This window comes from Bubalus bubalis, chromosome 17 (genome assembly GCF_019923935.1).
Source record: "Bubalus bubalis isolate 160015118507 breed Murrah chromosome 17, NDDB_SH_1, whole genome shotgun sequence".
Lineage (NCBI taxonomy): Eukaryota > Metazoa > Chordata > Mammalia > Artiodactyla > Bovidae > Bubalus > Bubalus bubalis.
Window position 1 is genome coordinate 18,012,888 of NC_059173.1, and position 19,871 is coordinate 18,032,758.

General features: G+C 46.2%; 1 protein-coding gene across 1 annotated transcript in view; it reads right to left on the reverse strand.

Moving 5' to 3' along the window:
- CCDC63 (coiled-coil domain containing 63) overlaps positions 1–17,675 on the reverse strand; it is a 53,047-nt gene extending 35,372 nt beyond the window's left edge. The window contains exons 1-3 of the mRNA XM_006048319.3: positions 17,441–17,675; positions 4,448–4,535; positions 2,314–2,528 (exon numbers count right to left, since the gene is read on the reverse strand). The gene's annotated coding sequence lies outside the window, so the exon portion shown is untranslated. The remainder of the gene's footprint in view (positions 1–2,313; positions 2,529–4,447; positions 4,536–17,440) is intronic.
- Between the last annotated feature and the right edge of the window lie 2,196 nt (positions 17,676–19,871).

The following is a 19,871-nucleotide window of genomic DNA, read 5'->3' on the forward strand; positions in this document are numbered from 1 at the left end:
ATCTTTTTTGGGTGTTAGTTCTAAAAGGTCTTGTAGGTCTTCATAGAACCGTTCAACTTCAGCTTCTTCAGTGTTACTGGTTGGGGCATAGACTTGGATTACTGTGATATTGAATGGTTTGCCTTGGAAACGAACAGAGATCATTCTGTTGTTTTTGAGATTGCATCCAAGTACTGCATTTCCGACTCTCTTGTTGACCATGATGGCTACTCCATTTCTTCTGAGGGATTCCTGCCCACAAGAGTAGATATAATGGTCATCTGAGTTAAATTCACCCATTCCAGTCCATTTCAGTTCGCTGATTCCTAGAATGTCAACATTCACTCTTGCCATCTCTTGTTTGACCACTTCCAATTTGCCTTGATTCATGGACCTGACATTCCAGGTTCCTATGCAATATTGCTCTTTACAGCATCAGACCTTGCTTCTATCACCAGTCACATCCACAGCTGGGTATTCTTTTTGCTTTGGCTCCATCCCTTGATTCTTTCTGGAGTTATTTCTCCACTGATCTCCAGTAGCATATTGGGCACCTACTGACCTGGGGAGTTCCTCTTTCAGTATCCTATCATTTTGCCTTTTCATACTGTTCATGGGGTTCTCAAGGCAAGAATACTGAAGTGGTTTGCCATTCCTTTCTCCAGTGGACCACATTCTGTCAGATCTCTCCACCATGACCCGCCCATCTTGGGTTGCCCCATGGGCATGGCTTAGTTTCATTGAGTTAGACAAGGCTGTGGTCCTAGTGTGATTAGATTGACTAGTTTTTTGTGAGTATGGTTTCAGTTTAGGACCTCTTTAAATTATAGAATTTTGTACAGCTCCAATTTCATATGGTCCAGGAGCTTTTCTATATCTAAAGACTTTTGATCCTAAGTGGATCTGTAATGCACCTTTCTAAAAGTATGACTAAAAGATATCTGACATTCACTGACAATGTGATTTCTCTCTCTGATCTTCAGTCTCCTCATCTGTCAAATGGAGATACTCATCCACATGCTCAGTACAAAATAATGTATATAAAGCTCTTTGCGCAGAGCCTAGCACATAATAGCTGCCTGATGAAGGTACTTGTCTGTGAATCACGATTTTTAAGTATCAGTTTATCTTGCCCTTGAGCTAATTGGCCGTGTTGTGTGTTTTCCCCCAAGAACTGGAGACTCCATCAACTTCTACCTTTTTGCTGATACACATACACACACACACACACACACAAACACACACACACACACACACACACACACACAGAACCAGGCTCCTCCTCGGACACTGGCTTTTCTCCAGCTTCTAGACGCCAACACAGACCTTTCTGTGCCCTCTGGGCTGGGCCCATTCTGTTCCCTGGGAAGAAATCCACCCTCATTCACACAGCTTGGACTTCAGAGAGCCCTGCAGGGTGTCCTGGCCCCTGGCACACCACCCTCTTGGTCAGGGTTCTCAAACTCAAGGCCCAAGGGGCAAATTCAACCTGCCTTCAGTTCTGGTTAGCAGGCAGTGTTTTTAAATGTGAATGTGGGTCGTGCTCTCTCTCTCCTGGCTACAGGCTCTATTCCTCCCCATTGCCTAACTCCTCCTCCCCTCAATTCCCACATTTCCTGTATTGGGAGCCAGCAAGAATTTGAGAATGCAGTTCTTGGGAGGAATCTCAAAGCTGCCCATGCAATGGAAAGTGTTAGCAAATCCAGAGGTCTGGGTCAAGGAGCATCATGAAAGTGCCTCCAGCTCCTTGGACCTCAGTCTACCCACTACAGTATCTGTAATCCTGGGCACATGATTAGCTCTTAGCAAATACTATTGGAATGAATGACGTCTCCTAGTGGGTGGAGACTTTATTGTCTAATATTTAATTAGCTGAGGTAGAGGGGGCAGACTCCTCCTCTGTTGCTGAATTTTAACAATCTGCCCTGACACCCCCCACCCCGGAAGGGCTCTGCAGGGCCCCTCGGACAGTCTACTATGTGGATTATAAATGCCAAGTCTGAGAGAGAAGGATCCTACCAAAATTAAGTCAAGGATGCATAACCTGGTGGAATGTTAAAACATATGCTTGCAGCACTAAGCGGGGTGCAGAACACAAATTTTTAAAAATTGGAACAGTTTCGGGGGGGAGTGAAAGTTTCTTGGGCTTTCTTGGAGTTATTTTACACACTGTAATTTATTTACGTTTAATTGAGGGGGGCCAGGATATTTTTTTAGTTTAGGGGCAGCTAAACCTCTGAAGTCGGGGGCCAGGGGCAGCCACCAGGTATCTGATTTCCCCAGCAGGGAGCGCTGTGACGCAGCAGGCGCGGCTGCAAGCGCGGAGAAACTCACCAGCGGCGGCGCTCAGGACGGCTCCCACCGCGTGTCCGACGTCGGCCGCTGGTGCGTGTCCGACGGCGCTGGGAGAACTGCTAGCTGCACCGCTGCGCCGGGCCGCGCCGACCCCCAGCCCCAGGTCCGGGCGTTCTCGGACCCCTGGAACGACGCCTTTGTGACTCGCACAGACGGACGTTCTCTCCTGGAAGGTGCTGGGAGGGTGCAGTACCCTTAAGTGAGAAGCAGAACAGCCGATCAGAGAAAGGGGATTTTTGGGGAGGGCAAGAAGGGTAGCGACACTCTCCTCGGAGACACCCCTTACAGACTAATTGAACCCTCACAGCACTGCTTGACTCAGTGACCGCTATCCTTCCGTGACTTGGCCACTCACACCGCCATTCAAGCTCCAATGTGCTCTCTTATTCACACGAATCTTCTCCCGCCTCACATTCGACGTCCTTACAGCAGTCCTACTGGGTGCATACTTTACATACACAAACGCAAAGGAACCCAGATCTTTCTGCTTTGAAAACAAATACCCACAGGTGCACGGGAATTTGTCCGTGAATTTTCTTCAGGAGCACCCACCCTCATCCTCTGTGAGCTTAACATGGGGCACCCCAGTCTGATCCTGTTTACCTATGACTAGCACCATAGGTGGTCAGCATTTTTCACGGGCCTAACTGCGTTTGATTGTTTAAAGATAAACATTTCTTCATACAAATAGCCCTGAAATACAAGCCAACCACTTCCTCTGAGGCTAAACTCAAGAAGCAGCCACATTGCTGAAGGGAACCGATTACTGGTTTTCTAGCGTAATTTTGATGCCTGTGATTTCCACCTTACCTCCAGCCACTTGAATGAATGGTAGCTCAGTCTCACTTAGCTCTCCATTCTCTTATCCCTAAACTCTTGGGACAAGATGTGTTTTAGAAGTTACTGTGTTTGGGGTTTCAGAAAGGTGCTTTGGTGCACAAGGAAGCATGTTGCCTCTGATGTTGCTGGCAACCATGTAACCGTGAGGGAAGTTAGTGGACAGTGTATATCACAAATGAGATTTGGGCAACATGTCAAAATCAAACACACTGATATTTCTGCAAGAAAACATGAATAAGAAGTAGAATAAATAAAGATCATAAGCAGCTTCATGTTAGGCCTTGATGACTCACACAATGTGTTTGGGGACAAGTGTTACCAGTCTCATTTTACAGATGAGGAATCTGAGGCTCCCAGAAACAGAGTGACTTTTACAGTTAGTGGAGGATCCAGGATTTGAACCCAGAGCTGTCTCTAGAGACTCATGCTTCATCACAATTCTGATTGAATCCACAGCTCCAAGCCTGAGAAGTTCTGGTAGCTGGTATCTACCATCTCTCTGATATTTAAAGGGCTGCTCTAGCCCTCGGCTCCATATATAGCCCAATGACTCATAATTTCAAGTGTCAACGACTGAAAAATGATTAAGTTCAATTAGGTTCAGGACTTGTTAAAAATAGGCTTTCCTCAGAAGAATTTACTCTCTCTGCCTTTATGGGCACAGATTTCAGCAGCCTCCATGCAGAGAAGTGCAAGGCTTTTTAAATTAGAACATGCCAGAATCAATTCTGCTAAAGGGATCTTCAGCTCCGTCAGTGGGGCTTGGAGCAGAGTGAGATGCCAACTTGCCAAAATGATGAGCCAGCGGTGAGAAGTGTTGGCGAAAGCAGCATCTACAGAATGGAGGAGGAAATTAGAATCAGGCTGCAGAGGGGCTAGGCAAAGGCATTTGGCCACAGACCAGGAAGCTGATTGTCCAAATGACTCTTTGACAAGGGATCAGAAACCCACCTGAAATAACTCAAAATGATTTTTTTTTCTCTCCAGCATCTGTTCCCCTTTCTCCCTCCAAAAAGATCCCAATTTGTTCAGGTAACCATCCCTCTCCCATTCAGCCTATGTGGCCAGGAGAAATTGATTTTCACACACATCTCCAGGATCACTCTCAATTACTCTTAGCCCATCACAGCTATCCCATCCTCCTTGCCAATAATTGGACCTGGAAGCTAATTTTAAGCCAGTTTGTGCATAGCATTCTCCTGGAGATTGCAATTGGCCCAGGAATTGGCACGTAACTGACAGTGGCCGAGTCAGACAGAAAGGAAGAACTTACAGGCCAGGGCTGGAGAGGAGATGCTTTTTTTCTAGCTCCACAGATGGGAACAAGGAAGCATGTTGCCCTGCTGTTGCTGGCAGCCCTCCTGTAAGCATAAGGGAAGGAAATGTGAGATTAAAGCCAACACGTTATACGGGGGGAGCCTAAAGAGAATTGCAGAACAGTATAACTGGAACTCCAATCATACCATACCTGAAATCTACCTTGGTTCCACACTTCTTGTTTTTGGTGGGTTTTTTTTTTTTTTTTGGCCATCCCACAAGGCATGTGTGATCTTAGTTCCCTAACCAAGGATCAAACCTGTGCCCCCTGTCCTGGGAGCTCAAAGTCTTAACCACTGGACCACCAGGGAAGAGCCACACTTCTTATTAAAGAAGTTAACACATTTTTTTTATTGTTTAAGCCAATCCGGATTTCTATTTCTTCTAGCCAAAAGTATACTAAATTATATGAATATCATGGTTATTGCATATAAACCGAAGGCAGATCCCCACGAGGAACAAGAATCAAGAACTAGAAAGCTGTCAGAAATCAAAATAGCTCCTCTCTCCAGCTCTCTCTCTCTCTCTTTTGAATCACCTGATCTCTCAACTTGGTCTTATTTTTAAAGACAAATTTTTCCTCCCCTCAGCTTGCTTCTTATGAATTCCCATTTTAAAGTCCACATTAAAAGAAATCAAGGTCTTCTTAATTTCAGCTTCCCAGAAAAGAGAACCCAAATCCAAACCCAGTCTGGATTTGCTGTCCACTGCTGTGGCCAGGGAGCCGCCATCAGGTGACACAACTGCCCTTCCACAGCCTGTGAAAAGGATTCTCGAAACAGGTGAGGGCACAGTCGTATAGTGGACAGAACTCTGGACCAGGGGTTATGATATCCAGATTCTAGTCCTAGCTCTGCCACTGAAGTGTGGTGTGCTCTTAGGAAAGTCAGTTGACCTCTCTGAGCCTTAATTTCTTCAGCCTGCCAGGGCCAAGTTGAGAATTTTAAAGCCTGAAAAGACTGTAAAATATTTCATCCCACTTACAGCATTGAAAATAAAAACAGTACTAATCCATAAGATAAGGGTCAAGTAGTCTGATAGGATTCTGACTTCTGCCATGATGCTTTTTCAAATAAAATGATGAGTTGTTTGGGGGAAAAGTACTTTTGGGTGTCCCTGCTTTACTGGTGCCCTTGGTAATGCTTTCATTTGTCTCTGGGTAACTCAGCAAAGGGTACCCCCTCCAGCCCAGCACTGCTGAGCTGCCTAATGGCCTTGTTAGTGGCATGTGGCGTCACCCAGCCCTGCCTTCTGCTGTGAAGGACTGGACAAGAATCCCTCGCCCAAGTTAGACAGAATTTAGACCCAAAAAAGTCCCTGTGAAACAAAAGACTGATGAATAGGTATGGGGTGCCAGAGCCAGGAGACTGTGTGAAGTCAGGGCTGGGGCAGCCAGTTTTTCCCAAGTGTATGTACTTCTCGCAAAGAGTCGGACGTGACTGAAGTGACTTAGCGTGTGCGTGCACGTGCACCTGGGCGCACACGCACGCACACACATGCACTGCTCAGAGGCTGACTACACACAAAGCCCTTCCCTCACGTCTTCCTTGCTGATAAAATCCTGATTTGTATTCCAGAATTGAGTATAGAACACTGAACATACAGAAGGTGAGCCCACTGAAATCTTGGGGGCAGCCAGTGAGATGTGAGGGAGAGTCCACTGGGAGGTTTGGGACAGATCCAAATGCTAGGTGAACCTCCACTGCACAGAGGTGTGAGCTGAAGTGCCGGGCCCAGGGGCAGAGGGATCTGAACTATATTCCTGCTGCAGAGCTGTAAACCCACCCGAGACTCCATGGACTGCCTAATTGCCTGTAATAATCTCCATGTCTGCACATACCAGCTGCTGTCATTTGCAGTCAGAAACATCATCTACCAAGAGATTGGGCATTATTGGTATTTAAAAGCTTCAAATTATTCTCTAATGGCATCCAGAACTGCCCCACTCCTGGCCTCCTTTTCACTGAAGCCAGAGTTGCCGATTATTATCTCAGTGGCAGACTTCTGAGATAAGGAATCCGTACACCCTACAGAAAGTAATGCAGTTTCATACAGCAAGAGTGATAAACATGTTTATACTCTTCAACCCAGGAAACCTAAACCTGGAGATTCATCCTAAGAAAATAAGCCAATGGCAAAAAAAAAAAAAATTTTAAAGAAAAATCCATAGACACAAAGATGCTCATTGTAACATTATCTCCACAGGAGAATGAACCTGTGCTTTTGGGGTCAGAATCCAGGCTCTTTGGTGAAGGAGAGTTGGAGTAGTGATAACTGGAGGGGACTCAAGAGGTTTCTGGAGTGCTGGGAAAAATCTGTTTCTTGATCTGGTTACATGGAACCTTGTGAAAATTCATCAAGCTGTGCACTTCTGACATGTCCCTTTTATATATGTATGAAAGTGAAAGTTGCTCAATCTTGTCCAAGTCTTTGTGACGCCATGGACTATACAGCCCATAGAATTCTCCAGGCCAGAATACCTGAGAGGGTAGCCTTTCCCTTCTCCAAGGGATGTTCCCAACCCAGGGATTGAACTGAGATCTCCTGCATTGCAGGCAGATTCTTTACCACCTGAGCTATCAGGGAAATTCTGTGAAAGTCACTCAGTCGTGTCTGACTCTTTGCAACCCTATGGACTATACAGTCCATGGAATTCTCCAGGCCAGAATACTGGAGTGGGTAGTCTTTCCCTTCTCCAGGGGATCTTCCCAACCCAGGGATCAAACCCACGTCTCCCGCATTGCAGGCAGAGTCTTTACCAGCTAAGCCACAAGGGAAGCCCAAGAATACTGGAGTGGGTAGCCTATCCCTTCTCCATCAGATCTTCCTGACCCAGGAATCGAATCAGGGTCTCCTGCATTGTAGGCCGATTCTTTACCAACTGAGCTATCACGGAAGCCCCAATATATATGTATGCTGCACTTCAATGGGCTTCCCTGATGGCTTAGCAGGTAAAGAATCCGCCTGCAATGCAGGAGACATAGGAGATTTGGGTTCAATCGATCACTGGTTGGGAAGATCCCCTGGAGGAGGAAATGGCAACCCACTCCAGTATTCTTGCCTGAAAAATCCCACAGAAAGAGGAGCTTGGCGGGCTACAATCCAAGGGTTGCAAAGAGTCAGACATGACTGAGCACACACACATACATACATACATAAACACTTCAATAAAACAGCTCTCTACAAAGAACAACAGGAGGATTTTGGGGTGGGGGGAGGTGGTGACCACACTAGTTCCTTGTCTGATTTTTTCCTGCCTTTCTGTAGTAATGGTTTCCCTCTGATGCTAATCTCTCAGAGCTTCTACCTCCCTTCTCCGATCCCCTAACCCTGAACACTCTGACAGTAGTCCCTTCTTTAAAGCCCCTTGAGCATCTGAACTGGTCTCAGTTTTCTTGCAGGACTCTGTTGCAGGCCGCCCGCCCCATCCCCTGTGACAAGCAAGTGACCTTCCTGGATTCAATGCTGTAGAAACTCTGCCCTCCAGAGAGGATGGGAACCAGCCCAGGAGTGAAGCCAGCATTAATTTCAATTTGGCACCAGGAGCCGTGCCAAACCTTTCTATCTTTTTGAAAAAGTGAATAACTGGGCTCTCCCTGCTTCCCATATGTGCTCTCATCCTTTCCCTGCCATGGTCCCACCCCCGTGGGCGAGGCACTGAACAGGTAGGAGGCATGCTGAGCTAGGAGAGAGACAGAAAGGGAAAGAGGGCACTGGATGCCACTACATTACGCTGGTGCCCCAGCAGCATACGCGCCCAGCATGTCTCTCAGCCGCTCTAAGGAAAAATGGTCTCTGTCTGGTCTCGTCTTCACGGGGAAACTGAAGCTTCACTGTGCGAGACACTGACGTTTACTTCCCCTATATCTACTCTTTCTCCTTCTTTCCATTTCTTTTTTTTTTTTTTTTTTTTTACAAATTTTTATTTATTTATTTTTGGCTGTGCTGGGTCTTCGTTGACTTTCTCTAGTTGCAGTGAGCAGAAGCTACTCTCTACTTATGGTGCTCAGTAGTTGTGGTACACGGGCTTAGTTGCCCAAAGGCATGCATGTGGAATCATCCCGGACCAGGGATCGAACTCTTGTCTCTTGCATTGGCAGGTGGATTCCTAACCAGTGGACCACCAGGGAAGTCCTCCTTCCTTCCTTTTCTTACTTTTAGTGGGATAACAGCTCCCCTTGAATGGGAGCTGGGTTTGTGACTTGATTTGATCCATAGAATGCCACAGAGTGATACTCTGCCAGTTCTAGGCATAGGCCTTAAGAAGGCCTGGCAGCCTCCACTTTTGTCCCAGAAGGTGTGAAAGACACTTAGTTACTCAGAGACCACCATGCTGTGAGGCAGCCCAAGCTAGCCACATGAAGAGGTCACACGGAAGAGCACCAAGGCCCTAGACATGTGAGTGAAGCTTTCTTGGATCTGCCAGCCTGGCTCATTTGCCAGCTGAATGCAATAATATTGTACAGAAGATATAAAAGACACAGTTCAGCCCTCTAAGGGCTTATATTCTAATTAGGGAAATCTGCTGGAACAAGACTCAAGTGGCTTTTCTCCAAGCACAGCCCAGTGTCCCCTTAATGTCAAGGGTGACACAGCCCTGGGTAAGCTCAGGGTCATGGGCTCCCAGACCCTGGGCATTGTCTCTCCTACTGGGAATGCTCTCTGGGCAGATCCTGAGCCAGCCTAGGGCTGACTGGGGTGCAGGGTGAGGCAACTAGAAGGTGAAAACCAAATGCCAAAGTCAGCAGTAGGACCGGCCAGAGAAGTGGGCTCCTGGGGCAGAATCTGGGGGTTTTTTTCCCAGATTGCTGAGCTCCAGAACTGGGCTGCCCTCCAGAGAGCCTGCAACTTTGAGTGGGAGACGGGGTCTCCCAGTAGAAGGGGCTGAGCCAGTTTAAATATCTGCTTTTCCTTATCTGCCCCACCTTGGGTTTCTGGAAAGGAGCAAGAAAGGTCACCCCACAGGGTACACAGATGATAAATTTAGGCTTCAATCTGACAGGATCAAGTGCAAATCTCAGCTTTGCCTCTTACAGCTCTATAATGTGAGGCAAGTCCCATCCCCTCTCCGAGCCTCAGTTTCTCTTCTGAGAAACAGAAGTAATAACTATACCTACCCATGGACTCTCTGGAAATCATGCCTTAGGCTAGCACGTAGTAAATGCACAATAACTTGCTGGTTACTATTATTCAAGAAAATCTAATTAGGGACCTGATGAGGGTTGACTGTGGGGAAGGAGAGCAGAGTATAGTTTCTGGGTCTTTCCAAGGACTCACCAGTAGATTGTACTACTGGCCATAAATATTCACTGCCCATCCTGCGTTGAACTCAGACGTGGTCATGTGACTTACTTTGGCCAATGAAATCTGGACAGAAGTGACGCATTACTTCTGGGCAGAAGCTTTAAGAGCTGGTGTGTGGTTCACCAGGCTCTCTCCCCTCTGCCACAACACCCGACAACTTCCAGGTGGGCTGCTCCCTTACTCTGGGTTTCAGAGTAGGCATGGAGTATGTGGGTCAGGGTGGCTGACAGAGAAACAGAAACCATAGCAGTCATTTTAACAGAATTAGAATGGATGTTAAAGGACAAAAAAAAGCAAAGGAGTGCAACTAGACAACACAGAGATGCTAACTGCAGGAAGCAGATACTCTCCCTGGGGCTGGCAGACACAGGGTAGATTGGAGTGTCAGAACCCAGAGCCTTGGAAGAGAGGCCTCCTCGGGGCTGGGACTCAGACCTTCGAGTGGGGAGTGCCTAGCATCTGTGGAGACATAAGGAGGCTGGTTCTAGGGGTGTATGTATAAAACCAGAGACTGGAACCAGTAGCCACTGCCAGGATGCAGAAGTGTTGCTTGGGTGACCTTGACCTGAACAGACAATAGAAGGAAGGAGCAAAAGTCACTTCTCTTTCCTCCAGCCTGCCCCCTATTGGCAGAACCTACCAGGAAGGAATGTGGCTGGTTTCAGCCCCAGCATCACAAAGCAAAGTATGGGAGGGGAAATTTGGAGCTGAGAGACAGCAGCTTAATAACTAACATGTGGAGTGAGAGTGACAAATAAACACTTGTTTTAAGCCACTGAGTTCATGGGACTCTTTGTTACTCAGCAGAGCCTAGTCCATCCTGATTATCCTGTAGCCTAGCGCCCAAGCCTGAATCCTAAATTCCCTCCAAGTGCAATGTGAAGAAGGCTTCCCTTCTTACTTCTTTACCTTCTCACCTGCCTCATATCAAATGTCTACCCTTACTAAGAGGTTCTAGAAGCCTCAAGGCTGTATATTGTCATCCTGCTTATTTAACTTATAAGCAGAGTACATCATGTGAAATGCCAGACTGGATGAAGCACAAGCTGGAATCAAGATTTCTGGGAGAAATATCAATAACCTCAGATACACAGATGACATCATCCTTATAGCAGAAAGTCAAGAACTAAAGAGCCTCTTGATGAAAGTGAAAGAGGAGAGTGAAAAAGTTGGCTTAAAACTCAACATTCAAAAAACAAAGATCATGGCATCCAGTACCATGACTTCATGGCAAATAGATGGGGAAACAATGGAAACAGTGACAGGCTTTATTTTGGGGGGCTCTAAAATCACTGCAGATGGTAACTGCAGCCATGAAATTAAAAGACACTTGTTCCTTGGAAGAAAACTATGACCAACCTAGACGGCATATTAAAAAGCAGAGACATGGTTTTACCAACAAAGGTTTGCTTAGTCAAAGCTATGATTTTTCCAGTATTCATGTATGGATGTGAGAGTTGGACTATAAAGAAAGCTGCTGCTGCTGCTGCTGCTAAGTCACATCAGTCGTGTCCGACTCTGTGGGACCCCATAGACGGCAGCCCATCAGGCTCCCCCATCCCTGGGATTCTCCAGGCAAGAACACTGGAGTGGGTCGCCATTTCCTTCTCCAATGCATGAAAGTGAAAAGTGAAAGTGAAGTCGCTCAGTCATGTCTGACTCTTCACGACCCATGGACTGCAGCCTCCCAGGCTCCTCTGTCCATGAGATTTCCCAGGCAAGAGTACTGGAGTGGGGTGCCATTGCCTTCTCCAAAAGAAAGCTGAGCTACTACCAAATGCAATCTACAGATTTAATGAAATCCCTATCAAATTACCAATGGCATTTTTCACAGAACTAGAACAAAACATTTCACAATTCATATGGAAACACAAAAGACCCCGAATAGCCAAAGCAGTCTTGAGAAAGAAGAATGGAGCTGGAGGAATCAAGCTTCCTGACTTCAGGTTATACTACAGAGCTACAGTCAAGACAGTATGGTACTTGCACAAAAACAGAAATACAGGCCAATGGAACAAGACAGAAAGCCCAGAAATAAACCCATGCACCTATGGGTACCTTATTTTTGACAAAGGAGGCAAGAATATACAATGGGGGCAAAGACAGCCTCTTCAATAAGTGGTGCTGGGGAAACTGAACAGCTACATGTAAAAGAATCACTTAGAACAACTTCCTAACACCATACACAAAGATAAACTCAAAATGGATTAAAGACCTAAATGTAAGACCAGAAACTATAAAACTCTTAGAGGAAAACATAGGCAGAACACTCAATGACACAAATCAAAGCAAGATCCTCTATGACCCACTTCCTAGAATAATGGAAATAAAAACAAAAGTAAACAAGTGGGACCTAATTAAACTTAAAAGCTTTTGCACCACAAAGGAAACTATAAGCAAGGTGAAAAGATAACCCTCAGAATGGGAGAAAATAGCAGCAAATGAAACAACTGACAAAGGATTAATTTCCAAAAGATACAAGCAGCTCGTACAACTCAACAGAGAAGGCAGTGGCACCCCACTCCAGTACTCTTGCCTGGAAAATCCCATGGACAGAGGAGCCTGGTAGGCTGCAGTCCATGGGGTCGCTAAGAGTCGGACACGACTGAGCAACTTCACTTTCACTTTTCACCTTCATGCATTGGAGAAGGAAATGGCAACCCACTCCAGTGTTCTTGACTGGAGAATCCCAGGGACGGGGGAGCCTGGTGGGCTGCTGTCTATGGGGTCGCATAGACTTGGACACTACTGAAGCGACTTAGCAGCAGCAGTAGCGGCATACAACTCAATACCAGAAAAACAAACAACCCAATCAAAGAGTAGGGGAAAAAAAACCTAAACAGACATTTATCCAAAGAAGACACACAGATGGCTAACAAACACATGAAAAGATGCTCAGCATCGCTCATTATTAGAGAAATGCAAATCAAAACTACAAGATATCACCTCACACCGGTCAGAATGCCCCTCATCAAAAAGTCTACAAACAATAAATGCTGGAAAGGGTGTGGAGAAAAGGAACACTCTTGCACTGTTGGTGGGAATGTAAATTGATACAGCCACTATGGAAGATGTTATGGAGATTCCTTAGAAAACTAGGAATAAAACCACCATATGACCCAGCAATCCCACTCCTAGGCATATTCCCTGAGGAAACAAAAATTGAAAGAGGCACATTGTTCATTGCAATACTATTTACAATAGCTAGAATGTGGAAGCAACCTAGATGTCCATCGACAGATGAATGGATAAAGAAGTTGTGGTATATATACACAATGGAATATTACTCAGCCATAAAAAGGAACGCATTTGAGTCAGTTCTAACGAGGTGGATGAACCTAGAACCTATTATACACAGTGAAGTGAGTCAGAAAGAGAAAGATAAACACTGTATTCTAACACATATATATGGAATCTAGAAAAATGGTACTGAAGAATTTACTTACAGGGTAGCAATGGAGAAACAGACATAGAGAATAGACTTATGGACATGGGGAGAGGAGAGGAGAGGGTGAGATGCATGGAGAGAGTAACATGGAAACTCACATTACTGCTGCTGCTGCTAAGTCGCTTCAGTTGTGTACAACTCTGTGTGACCCCACAGACGGCAGCCCACGAGGCTCCCCCATCCCTGGGATTCTCCAGGCAAGAACACTGGAGTGGGTTGCCATTTCCTTCTTCACACATTACCATATGTAAAATAGCCAGCAGGAATTTGCTGCATGGCTCAGGAAACTCAATCAGGGGCTCTGTATCAACCTATAGGGGTGGGATGGGGAGGGAGATGAGAAGGAGCTTCAAAAGGGGACAACAGAGGATGAGATGGCTGGATGGCATCACTGACTCGATGGACGTGAGTTTGAGTGAACTCCGGGAGTAGGTGATGGACAGGGAGGCCTGGCATGCTGCGATTCATGGGGTCGCATAGAGTCGGACATGACTGAGCGACTGAACTGAACTGATGGCTGATTCATGTTGAGGTTTGACAGAAAACAGCAAAATTCTGTAAAGCAATTATCCTTCAATAAAAGATAAATTAAAAGGAAAAAATAAAACTGAGCACCGAAGAATTGATGCTTTTGAACTGTGGTGTTGGAGAAGACTCATGAGAGTCCCTTGACTGCAAGGAGATCCAACCTGTCAATCCTAAAGGAAATCAGTCCTGAATATCCATTGGAAGGACTGATGCTGAAGCTGAAACTCCAATACTTTGGCCACCTGATGTGAAGAACTGACTCATTGGAAAAGACCCTGATGCTGGGAAAGATTGAAGGTGGGAAGAGAAGGGGATGAAAGAGGATGAGATGGTTGGATGGCATCACCGACACAATGGACACAAGTTTGAGTAGGCTTTGGGAGTTGGTGATGGACAGGGAAGCCTGGCAGGCTGAAGTCCATGGGGTCACAAAGAGTCAGACATTTCTGAGCAATTGAACTGAGAAGCCTCTAAACCTCTAAACATTAACCCACTGAGTGAGACAGAACTCCTGGTTCTCTACAAAGGAAAGGGAGGTGAAGAAACTTGTTCAAGGTCACACAGTGCACTTTTGTACTCCTTAGACTTGACCCAGGATTCCCGACTCCCAAACCCGGTTGCCTAAGGAACTTGGTGTTAAAAACAACAGCAACAACAACCACAGATGCCCAGACCTCAAGCCAGGAGATTCAGACTCAGGAAGTCTGAGAGGATCTTGATGATTATCTGTTTAACAACAACAGTAATACATGCAAAGATGTATATATATCATTTTTGTCATACTAGGCATTGTTCTAAGTGCCTTAAGTACATGAACTCATTTGTACTTAAGGAATTCTCACCACAACCCTATGAGATCTGTATTTTTCTTTTTCCATTCTACAGATGAAGAAACAGGCATTTCTCTACAACAAGCAGGAAATTTGATGCAAAGGAATATCAGATTCTTTCATCAACTGCAAATTGTTTGGCCCACAGTGGCCAGAATTTAAAAATCAGGAGCATTCATGCAAAAGAAAATAGAGTTATGGGTTCTAAGAGCAGAATATTAGAGCTAGGACTGACCAGGTTTGAAGCTAGGATCATCAACAGTCCTGGTTCTCCCAGACTGTAGAGTTTCCTGGGATGTGGGCCTTCTAGTACTAAAACAAGGACAGTTGGTCACCCTACATTCCAATTCTAATCTTTTCTAGTATGTACCTTTAGGGCAAATCATCTGGCCCCTCAGTTTCCCCATTGATAAAAAGGAGATAATGACAGTATCTACCTTACAACATTAAGTCAACATTTAAGGTGTTTCTAAACTGCCTGAGTGTTTGCCATTGATATGATTATTAAAACTTGGATTTCCAGATTTAGTTCCCTTGAAAGATTGGAAGACATGACAACAAAGGACCTATATTCTAATTTACCTGTTTATTTAGCACACATTTAATATACAGAGCTTTTCACTACAAACCAGGCACTGTTCTAGGCATTTACAAATGTTCATTCATTCAGAACATCTCTAAGAAGTGAGTTTTTATTATTGTCCAATTTCACCAATGAGGAAACTGAGTCACAGAGAGAGGAAGTGACTTCCCCAATGTCACACAGTGCATAGGAGGCAGAGCCAGGATCCAAATCCAGCCAGTCTGGCTCCATTCAGTGACCGTCAACTAGCACTGGGTCTTAACTGCCCTCCTGAGAAGGGCATGAGCTCCCTGGATTTTCTGTCTCCCTGGTTTTCTATCTCCATTCCTCCCGGACCCCTTTGAGTTCTGTTTTCCAGCCCCACATCCCTGGGGGGTCTCAACCACAGTGGCAGCTTTTCTAAATGATCCAAGGGAAAGAGTCTGAGGTCTCTAAGTCCAGCTTTCATTTTCTGGGTCCCAGGGTTTCTCGAAAAACATTCTCTCCTCCAAGAGATTTAGATTTAGATTAATCTCCTTAGCCAGTGGCTCAGGATCAGGCGGACAGTCGGGTCACCTGCTACAGCCTGGCCAGACCCAATTACCTGCTGTGACCCCAAAATTCACCCATGCACACCTGCTCCTGAGACATTTGCTGATTAATAACAGCAGGGGCTTTGGGGATGGTATGTTCCTCACCTTCTGGGAAACTCTTCAGCTTGAACACGGAGGCTGGCTGTAGATAAACACGCAGCTCTTCAACCCTCATTCTCAATCCCCCCAGCTACCCGCCCTGAATCTGCATCATTCGAAAGCTCCACCAGATTCCATGTTATTTAATGTCCCAGAAAATAAAAGCTGATTGAGTCAATGGTCATTAAATTAAAGAGTTTGACAGCTGCCCGAATGTTCAGAGATCATCCTGGTCAGGGTCACGTGATGAACGTCTGTCGAGTTTTCCTGCCTCCTTGTGGTAAGGGCATCCCAATTTCCCTTTGCAGGTTTATCCCTTGACCCCTCTTAGTCTGTGAGGTTGAGGTGGGGGGCGCTGCCCTCATTCTGTCTGGATGCAGGCTGCATCTGCCTACAGCCTGGCTCCTTCTCAAAGCTACAGCTCTCACCAGATTCCAGAACAACCTTTCCCCTCAGGCCCTGAGCTCTCTGCTCCTGCCAGCCCCACCCATTGCTGGTTCCTTTTCTCCTGCTCACAGCTGTTACAAGCCTTTTATTAATGCTCATTAGTTGCCCTGTGTCCCCTGGGGGACCTTAATTGATTGATGCCCCTGCAGATGGATACACCAGTAGCCCTTTTGAGAACTGAGCAGGGCTCTCATCCCCAGGTCTGTTTCCCCAGGCCCCAGGACTCATCTGCTTCCTTCTCACTGGACCTTCAACTGCCACTCTCTTTCTTTCAGGGTTGCTCTTCTCACACTTAGTTTCAGAGTGGGATTCAATCTCCCAGCAGCCCTCAAGCTCACTGCTCAGAGTTACTTTCACTGGGCACCAGGCACCGTGCTCAGGATTTTCACAGGCATGAAAATGAGTTCATTTGCTATTGATCCCTGCAGGAAAATCCATGTGGGAAAGTTACACAACTTCAGCAACCATCATAGATGCCGAACTGTTTTCCAGGTCTGGCAAATCGGTCGTGGGCAGGAGGTCATGCTGGTCACAGGCTTGAGTTGTGGAGTCAAGACAGACCTGAACTCAAATCCCACCTCTGCTACGTCCTAGCTGTGTGATCTGGACAAGCGACTTATCCTCTCTGGGCCTCTGTTCCTTCACCCAGGCAGCCAGGTGGCACAGCACGGGGAGACAGTCTCTCACATTATCATACCAGAGGGTGACAATATTCACAGGCTATGGAGGGAACGCTAACCCTGGAGCTCAGAAAGGAGCAGCACTGGCAATACTACCTCCCTGGATTACTCTTGCCAGCAGTCACTATGGCAAGAACAAGCACTCAGCAATCAACCCAATAATCCCCCCATTTCACAGAAGAGGACACCGAGGTTCAGAGAGGTAAGTCACACATTAAAGAAGTGGCTGAGTCAGGATTTGAATTCAGATTTCTTTTCATCCAGAGCCTGCGCCCTCTTTAGACTTTGTAAGACCTCCAGCCTGGGTAGCTGCCCCACACACTTTGTTCACAGTTAGAGTCCACCTCGTTCCCCTCTGGGCACCTCTATCATCTCCAACAGAATTTTCTCTGAAGTGCAAATGGTTGTCTCCCATCTCTCCTTCCCCGACCCCAGCAGAGTTTTGTGCAGACCCTCACTTTGTTCTTAGTAGTCCACCTCTGGCACGTCAAAGGCCATTCCAAACTCCGCCTTTGGCATCTCCGACTCCAAACACAGCAAATAATGAGTTCCTCACATTGGATCCTGCGGCAGACATCACTAATCAATCCTGGAACTCTTTCCCTGCAGATCCAGGATGCCTGCAGTCCAGGCAGGCAGCCACTACCAGCTGATTCAAGCATTGTCAAGAAAAAAACCCATTTGCTATTCCTCCTAGAGATTATAATCTCCTTGAGAGCAGTAGTAGAGTCTTAATCAGCTCTGCCCACTTCCTGCCCCAAAATAGTTATAAGTTTTCCTATATTAAGAACTCAGGAAAGTTTAATACCTTCATGTTTCTAATGTCAAATGGAAATGGAAGCTCAGAAAAATGAAGAGCCTTGCCCAAGGTCACACTGCTGGTAAGAAGGGGAACAAAATCGTGTCAGAAACAAGGTCTTCGCTATGTATCATTGGAGGTGTGGAGCCACGTAAAATTCTTGGCATACTGCTTGGCACCTGGTATGAAATCAATAATGTCAAACTTATTTTATATAAAAAGATATTGGCTCTGTTCTGAGGCCACAGGCTTGTATAAACTGTTCTCAAGTGCTCTCTGGCCAGAATCTTTCCTTGATAAGAGACCACAGAAGACTCCAGAAAGCCCAGGTTATTGGCACACAGACTTATGAGAATATACTCTCTAGAATACTGGGGCAGATCCCTAGGCTGGATTCAGGAGCTGTGAGATCTTACTCTTGAGACCCCCATTTCCCAGCAGAGAAGCTGAGGTTGAAATGCTGATCCCAAAAGTTCCCTCTGACATTTAAAGCTGTCTTCTCCTGCTCCCTCCCCATCTCCCAAAGCAAGTAGGTGAGCAGCAATGATCTTCCCAGCCTGTTGTGCAACTCTGGGCTGCCACACAGCTGCAGGAAAGATTGGACCCACGTGGCTGGGTCTGGCTCTGAACAGGTCACAACTTCCTGTGGGACCTGTCTGTCCATGGAAGGCACAACCAGACCATCGATGGAGTCTCTTTTTATTTGTTTTCTTTCTTCCTCCTTTACTCCCTTTCTCCCTTCTCTCTCTTCTTCACTTCCACCTTTCTCTCAACTTTTCTTTCTCCCTTCCTCCCTGCCTCTCTTTCTCTTCCTTCTTTTTTTTTCTTTGTTTCTGTTTCTCTTTCTTCCTTTCTCTCTCTCTCCCTCCCTTTCTTTCTTTTTCTCTTTCTCTTTCTTTCTTTTCTTCCTTCTTCCTAACCTGCTCATAACCTACTTACCGAAAACATGGAGCCAAGGGATCAAATCCTGGCTCCATCAGTTACCAGCTCTGTGACCTTAGGCAAGTTGCTCATACTCTCTGTGCCTCAGTCTCCTCATCTGTAAAATGGGCTAATAATGGAGCTGACTCTCACAGTACAGCTTTACAGTCCTTGGGCTCTGTGAATCCACAGCCTAGGAGGGGACATCAGCATTAAATAAATAATCATACAATTAATTGATAATTTTTCTTGCCAAAGGACAGAGCAGTCAGGGAATGTTTCCCTGCAATTGTAGCTTGTTTATTCATTTACTGTCTCTTCCACTAGCTTGGAAACTCCAAGAAGGCTGGGGTCATGTACATTTTGTTTACTAATGTTTACCCAGCCTTCAGAGTTACTCATTTACTAGGTTTGGATCAATGGATGAATGACTATAGTGATGTTCCATTGGAGACCAGAAGGATAAACTGGAGTAAGGAAGTGAAAAGAGTTGGTGGAAGGGCATCCTAGGCAGAAGGAATAGCATGTACAAAGTCCCTGTGGCTGAAAGGAGATTGGGGTGTTTGAGGAAATGAAGCCAGGATGGCATGTTTGGAGCAAGCAGAGTGACAGAGTGGGGCAGGCTCCCCAGGGCCTTGGGGAGTCCCATGGTGGATTTTCTCCAACAAGTGCACAGCCAGGGCTGTAATGGCAGCTGAGCTGGGGTGTCTGAGACATCCTGGGTTCAAATCCCAGCTTCCCCACTTTCTGGCTGCATGACAAGTCAATTAACCTCCATGAGCCCTGGATCCTCGTTTGCACAAGGGGCATAATAATAGTAACCTATTGCATGGGGTTTGGAAAGGATCATAGACTGTAAAGCACTTAGCAGCGTGCCTGGAACACAGGTAGTGCTCACAAAACGTAGCTGTGGCCCTAAGAACATCATCATGATTGACGCAGGTTTCCTAGTTCTCTTTCACTATCCCTGAAGCTGAGTCTTCCCCTTAAGGAGGGTCTCCATCTCCAGACCCTCTGGGGGACATAGTTGTTCCTGCTTTCTCCACACCCCACTCCCTCAGGCCCTCCTAGGGTTGTTCTCCTTGAAGTTCCTGCAGCCAAGACTGAGGAAATGCTTCCCTTGGCTCAGGGCAAAATCTGCACCCATGTTGCTAAGCAACCAACCCCTA